Source organism: Leptodactylus fuscus, chromosome 6 (genome assembly GCF_031893055.1).
Source record: "Leptodactylus fuscus isolate aLepFus1 chromosome 6, aLepFus1.hap2, whole genome shotgun sequence".
Lineage (NCBI taxonomy): Eukaryota > Metazoa > Chordata > Amphibia > Anura > Leptodactylidae > Leptodactylus > Leptodactylus fuscus.
The window spans coordinates 96,790,784-96,798,995 of NC_134270.1; positions in this window are offsets into that span (position 1 = coordinate 96,790,784).

Below are 8,212 nucleotides of genomic sequence, written 5' to 3' on the forward strand. Positions count from 1 at the left end.
GAAGATTTCAAAATAACACAATATGCACTTTATCTTAAAGCCATGAAATGAGAGAGGAGGAGTAAAAGCAATGGCATACACTGGTGGCCCACATGGTGATACTAAGCAGGGACAGATTTCTTACAAAAATAATTTCAGCTAGATATTCTCAATCAAGACTAAATGCATGCCTTCAGTTAGTGAAATGCAGTGAAATGCATTAACTGGTATGTTACTGAGTGTACTACCAGTAACTTGGCACATGTTAAAGTTCAGATCAGCCAGATGACTGTGTGCATAATGCTGTTTCCTGGACACACAGTCCCTTGTAGATGACTGATATCTGCATGGAGGAGTAGGAGAAGCAGACAGAGATGATAACAATGAGGACCATGTGTTACATGTGGATTTAGCCTACAATCAGTGCCGCACCTCCCATGAGGCGACCTGAAGCGACCGCTTCAGGCGGCGCTATGCCAGGGCCCCGGGGAGGGCGGCATTTTTGATTACCTAAGCCAGTCCAGGACAAGCTGTCCTGGACTGGCTTAGCATCACCATTACCGAGCGGTGGATTGGGGAGGCCACTGGAGCAGCACTGCTCCAGCGGCCTCCCCTCACGCTCAGGCAGAGAGCAGGTCCTCTCCCTGCCTGCTATCTGCCTGCTAACACCGCTCCGCCACGCCCCCTTCACTCCACCCTGCCCCCTCCGCTCCGCCCCTTCCTCCCGGGAGGGGGGCCGCTTTCTGTCGTCCGCCTCGGGCGGCGAAAAAGGTAGGTTCACCCCTGCCTACAATGACCTACAAAGAAGATCATGGGAAAATGACTACCAGTGCCACTACTTCTATATTTCCAAATGAGCTAGTAACACCATTTTCATGTGAGAATGTAAAAACTTAGTACCTACATGTGTGTCTGAATGACACACAACAAAAACTTAATCAAAAACCTAATTTTTATTCACAGGAATTTCAACAACCCTATGATTACTGGTGGTGCTGCCAGGACCAGAAGTAGTGTTGCTGTTGCCACTCACATTCTTAATGATAGTATTTGCACTGGAGGATGGCATGACAGCAGTGTATCTACTTCTCATTTAGTCTTTGCCCTGCCATGTTTTTTTCTAGGCATTTTACTTTATTGCTTAAATAATAGTGATTGGCGACAATTCTGACACTCTGTGTAATTGTTTTCTTTTGTTTTTCTTTTTTCTACATAAAACGGTATATGAAGAAATGAGGTTTAGCACTGAAAAAGTAAACCATCATGAGTCAACCTGGATTTATGCAGTGATAATGGCAGGTCTCCCCGTTTTGCAGCGGACAGGCAAAAGACGCTCACAGGTGGATACTTTGCAAACCCATTCAAGTGAATGGGTTTGAAAACTAACTGCCGGTTTCCGTCTCCTGTCCTGTTTCTCAGGCAGAAGACAGAAACCTGCAAAGCGGAGATCGAGTGCAGGTGTGAACCCACCCTTACTTGGTGAGTTGGGATCCTAAATCACTAGTGGCTGGAAAGATCAAGAGTGTATTAAAGGAGTATGTAGATAATGAGTGAATGTCATAAAATATTATTCTGATTATACTAGTGTTTTATGTATTACCTAAAATCCATAAGAAATTAGAGAATCCACCAGAAAAAAACATTTTTACTTCTATGGACTCTACTCCGTTACCTTTAGTGATTTGTCTGGAGAGACTTCTTGCTCCTTTAATAAAACATCTTCGGGTGTTAATCCAACGCTCACTTGACTTTCTGTGTAAACTGCGACAGTTACAGAATTTACCACCTGGTTATCTGCTGTTAACTTTTACTGTGAATAGTGTGAACATTAGCAGAGAACATCACAAGGGCATACAAGCAACTGCAAAATTATCATGCAGATCTTCCTCCATCACAGCAGGGTTTTTGTTGTACGGTGATAATGGAATGTATGTTATTGTATGACAAATGACAATTACTTCTTATTTGGGGATATATTCTACATGCAAAGAAGGGGTACCATGATGGGATTTAACCATCTTATACCTTATACAAATGCCTACGTGATGGCAGTCGAGGAAGAACACATATAACATTTGGACAATACGCATTTACATGGTATTGTTTCATAAATTATATTGCTTTGCATTTGGGGGCCCACAGGACTCCATCGTGATCTTCCACTCGTTCCTTAATAACATTACCCTGAGCTGAATTTTACTAAGCATTGCAGCAATTCTAGCATTAGCTTTCTTAACACCACAATACAGTTGGATAATGAGGGCCATTTAACCATAGATAAAGGTCATATTTTAAGAGACTGCAATGAATTGTCTCAGACCTTGAACAACATGGATACAGTACAAACTTAAAGGGGTATTCCTACGTCGCATACTCTTCAGTCTTCACTGCTGTAAAATTTTCTTTCTTCCTGGTTTCTTGCATCATTTGGTGGGCGGGGTTTCACATGCAACCTGCCATTTAGCTCCACCCCCAAATTAGTGTGTAGCTCCGCCCACCCATATTGGACTATGAAGTACAGGCAGCAGCAACTCCATTCTGTGTTACATACAGAGACTGCCTGTCTCTGCCATAATGAACACAATTGAATTAGGTAGCCTGATAACTGGGAGAACAGAAGACGAGTTCAGAAATGAAAGCAGCTCCTCTCCCCTATCTGAGTGCAGGACCTAGGTCACATGGTGTAGACACAGGAATAGCTAGAAACACAGGCTCGCTCCCGTGCACTTAGCCCCTCCTCCCTCTCCCCTGAGAGCAACAGATACATCACTTGACTTTTGAGCAGATAAGTCAGGGCTGTGGCCACAATGAATTGAATAAAGTAAGATAGTGGACAAACAAAGCAGTTTTGCTGAAGCAGTGTATTTAGGAAAAGTCTTACATCCACATTAACAAGCAGTATAGATAGGATCCTTGTGATGGGACAACCCCTTTAATGAAATGGCAGTGGAGGTTGGTTTACGTAATAACAAACAATCACATTTTATTCTAAAATACACCATGCAATTTGCAAATGTTGAACTTTGTCGAGTCAGATATTCCCGAAGTAGAGGAATTTAAAGTACCTCTTCTTACCTGTCATAAAGGAATACTTGTGATCAACTTATTAAAGTTGATGTGCTATATTGTGCCAACAGTTTTTATGTCCTAGTTGCTTTGGGACCATGTCTAAACTGTTGCCATTGCTCAAGCATCATCAAGTGGTACTATATAACACATGTTTATACATCTTTTGTGCTCTACTTATTGAAATGTCCGTGTAGACTAACATATGCAGAAGAAACCACACAACTGTTATGTCACATTTTGGCACAACACAAACTTCTACCGGTTACTCATCGTTTTACTGCCATGGGGCACATATCTACAAACTGTGTTTCTGAATACCAGAACCACCTATAAGAAAGGGTGGTTCTATCATAGATTTGCACAAATTCGATACTTTGTCTCTATGGGGTCTCAACTGTGATCTTTGTTAACATATAAGATATTCATGTTTTCTTCCTTTGTGTTATTTTAAATGTGGGAGAATATGTAGTCTCTTCCAATCACTAGGCCCTTAATGTTAGGCTATATAAACTCAGCTAAGTGTGTCCCCTGAGCTCCAATGTTACATTCCCATATAACGGAGGAGAATAGAACTTGCTCTATAATTATTGGATATGACTCGATAATCGGGGCGGAACCACCCACAGAAATGAAGAAGCATGGAAGGCACTCAAATCATTCTTCAAAAACTTGATCATGTGCTATCTTATATGCAAACCTTAGATTAAAGTTGTCTCACTATTAATCCCTTCCCCCCCAGTAGTTTGTCCCCTTTTTGTTATTCATAAATTGTAAGCTCTTGGGAGCATGGTGTGTTAATTGACAATCTCTCTGTAGTATATCTTTTTTGTCTGTATCTTTACTTTATCCCTACATTTTGTAAAGTGCTGCGGGATATGTTGGTGCTATATAAATAAAATGTAATTTTTATTATTAATAATATTATTATTATTATCAACCCGGTCCACTGTAGCTGCTTCATTCTGAGCTGGGTTCTGACCAGAATATTACAAATTTTAAGAGGGATTTATTGGTTGTCCAATAAACAGTGATACAGCCAGCTAATCAGGAAAATCTCAGTTTTGTTTTTTTTAAATGGAGATTGTGAGCCTCATACAGGGATCACAATGTACATTTTTTTCCCTATCAGTATGTCTTTGTAGAATGGGAGGAAATCCATGCAAACACGGGGAGAACATACAAACTCCTTGAAAATGTTGTTCCTAGTGAGATTTGAGCCCAGGACTCCAGTGCTGCAAGGCTGCAGTGCTAACCACTGAGCCACCGTGTTGCCCCTAAATCTCTGTCTTTTAAGAGGATTTTTGGTTACCCAATGTACCCACAAACTGCCACCACTGTAACGACCAAAAAAATAAATAAATTTGACTGATGCCGTTCTAGTCTAATACTTATTGCCCAGGTCACCATTTTAGTGTTTTAAGTGTTTTGCTATTTTTCATGAAATAGTTTGATGTAAAAAAAAAAAACATCCACACAATGTACACACATTGTTAGAATTGTTGGCAATAAAGTAAAGCAGGGTAGGGGACAGACTAAAGGAGGGGGAGAAGGAACCACCTATGCAAGTCTGCTAGTAGCCGCAGGATTGTTGTACTTCCTGAGAATGAAGTTTTTGATTACTTAACTCACTCATGTTAGTCACAGGAAGATATTGCATCCAACAGTGATGTGATCTTGAGTCAGCCTTCTATGTGTTCCTCCACCACTAATGTTTTTACACATCATTTACCTCTGGTCCTTTCTGGACTGTCAACCACGTCTGCTTCATCTTCTGCACTGACACCGATTCCCAATAGTGATGCAGCACCTACTAAGAAAGCTATTTCTCCTAGTCTGAACATCACCACTTTTTGATGAGCAAGTAGAGGAGGCAGAGTTAGAAGAAGAAGAAGCCATGACTCTTTGTGGTGGAGAAAGCAGTGGAAGGTGGTGTGGCATGGGTAGTCGTTCTGATAGGGACACTAGGGGAATATCTGGAGGTTCTTAATTATGAGGATGTGAAGGAATCTCATAGCCATAATGAGTTAGAAAAAAGTGGGGAAGGTGATGATTCTTTTGCCGATATGACCTGGCAACTGCGTCTGATGGAAAAGGTGACATCAGAGGAATGCAGTGGTTAAAGTTGCAATTCCAGCTAATGCGCAGACCCAACATCCAAAAAGCCTGGCCGGGCCAGACTGAGGGGAAGCTCATGGGGTGAGGGTGGTGGCACATGGTTATCACTATAATTATCTTCACCAACTATTACTCCTAATCCTCTTATTCCTCCTCTTCTTTCATGCCAAAGACAGTCATGCAATGTGTGTCAGGGAATGTGTGTCCAGGAAACAGCAATATGCAGTCTTTTGGTAGTTCGGCAACTGTCAGGACCTGAGTAGTTTGTAAAAATTTGTGTGTTTTCTGGAGATTTGAGCCAGTATTCCGTGGCTCGCTGGTTGTTTTCTAACCACTGAGCTATTCATTTGGGTATTAAGTATGTGCCTTTAGTGTACACTTGAGGTTTCTTTGATGCAAGCCTCAGGTGTTTGACATACTCATCAAATTATCAGATTGTTCCGGGGTCTGTATAAGGCAGAGGGCTGGTTTCAGTCTATGCCGGTTTTCGTTGTTATCAACCTGAATTCTTGCCCCAGTTAGGAGGAGTTTCTTGTGGAAGTTGCACAGTCTCAGGAGCTGATTTGGAAGTGGTGTGAGTGTTACCTTGTGTGAGAGTCTGTTTTTCCCTCAACACTTCTACTCAACCCCTGTCCTACATTTTCATTGCCTGACACTGTCTTGGTATTAGTGAGGTTTTGTTTAGGGTTTCAGGTTTATTTTGCCCCTGTCCTGTGTTTCCCTTTCCTCACTATTCCACTGTTCTTCTCCTCATACTCCTGTTGTGTGTTTATGTTGTGCTGCGTGTTTGTTTCCCTAGTTGTCTCGTCCTAGTTGTTTCTGTTTGCAGTTGCACCTATTCTTTGTTAGGGGTGACCAACTCTAGTATCCCAGTCCCTAGCCTCTTTCAGCTCTCGTCCTACCAATCCGTTAGGTCTTCATGTTTAGAGAGCCAGTAGTTGTCGGGGCCAAGCCTAGCTTGGGAACAGCCGACCAACACCCGCAGGCATTGCCTAGTCAGCTGTTGTAGTGCCAGGGAGAATTTCATAGATTGTAAGCTCTTGCGAGCAGAGCCCTCAGTCCCATTGTGTGAAATGACTTTCTTTGTAATGTATCTTTCTGTCTGTATTTGAACCCTACAAATTGTACGGAATATATTGGCGCTATATAAATAAAATGTATTATTATTATATTATTATTTCCTACCCCATTCTTATAGAGGTGCACGCTGCATTCAGTATTCGGTTGCTTGGGCATAGACACAATCCATGACAGAAACTTAGTTAGCCAAGCCTGATGACAGTGCAGTCATTAACGTTCTACTTAAAGGGATTTTCCAGGCAGAAAATCTTTTTATATATAAAGGTCTGTTAGTGCTAGTGATGAGATAATACACCCATATACGTTTAGCAGGTATTGGAGTGTCTCTGGTTGCTACTGCATCCTCTCTGCTGCACTAACTCCCTCTCACTCAGCCTCCTCCCCCTCTCTCTTACTCCATTACAAAACCCTCTGGCTCACTAGCCTAACCTCTCCCACCCTGCCTGTGTCGCTAAGCCTAGCCTCTCCCACCCTCACTAACTAGTAATCCCACCCATTTACTAGCCAATCCAACCATCGGTACCTCACTAAGTCTATTGATCCTGCCTATTACTAGCCCCTCCCACTCTCCCTGTCACCCAGGTTAAGCTATTCTGCCCAATGTTGAAGGACAGGAAGAGGTGGAAGACCCATTCCCCAGACATAGGAAGCCTTGGTAAGTATTTCAGGGATAGGAGAGGGAAAAGAGTGATGGTTACATTCCGTTTCAGAAGTTGTAAAACGGAACGTCACCGGATTATCAGAAAGTGTCCTTGGAGTGGTCACATGACCACTACAGGGATATGGGTAATTATACATTTTGTTAATTGATGTGAATTAGAAGTTAGGTGGGGTAGGGAATTTATCTTAAGGGTTAAGTATCTGTTTATCCTAGATAACCCCTTTAATGGATTACACTGCATTTTACCAACTTCTGGAATTCTGTTGACCTAGATGGAGAATAACATTTATAAAGCCGCCCTGCTTTATAGTGTCATTAATCAGATAATGTGGGCATTTCCTTGAATGTCTCAATCTGGGGAATGATGCACACCACCATCTAGATGTAGAGCAGCAGTTAGCAACAAAGACACAATATGGCTTTCACAGCCCACTGGGGCAATGTTTTGATTCCGGAAATACAACAAGGCCAGGTACCAGTTCCACCTCATTTGTGCAAGCCCAGTTCTATCAACATGTAGGGTCTATTTGCTTCCTCTGAATCTTCCTCTCTGGATTGTTTCCTGCCCCCATCTTCAGCTTGTTTCCACTCCTCTTCCCTCATTTCATTGGTGTAAGCACTTTATTGACATGTATCGTGGCTTAAAAGATATGCTGCTCATGGCCAGAAAAGTGTCTGTGTATTTCACATTCTTATGTTGCTAAAAACACCCTGCTGGACTTGCAGCAACAAAATAGTCTGCTTTTGCACCACCAGACCACAGGGACAATGTGTTATTTCAAGAGCCATCAATGGAGGCTCATACAGGGAAGTATGTTCGCTACTCAAAGCCTTTAAAGAGGCCACTAAATTTGCCAACAGGGACAACTGCAGCATTAGCAATATCGTCCGTTTACTGTATATCTTAGAGGAAACGTACTCATGTAACAATGGACGGAAAAAGGAAGAACAACTTCCAATTCCACCTCTTGGTCAACATCATTGTCCGGGGTTGATGCAAGTGGAACTAGAGAAGAATAAAGGTCTGGAACAGAGTCATTATGTTGGAGGAACTAGGACTCCTTGACTGTAAGAGGAGGAGGATGCAGGAGGTTGGCCCTTATTTCTTTCAAGATAATGACGATAACAATAACCAAGTTGGCTAAGAGAACCAACTATGGCAGTCCCTTGGGTCCGTACACACACTTGAAAACACATTTCACAGAAAAAAAGACATGGCACTTATTTGGCCCCACATAAATATAACACCCCTTTTTTTGACCCACCGCAAAATACATGATTCCCTTTTTTTTGGCTCACAACATGGTA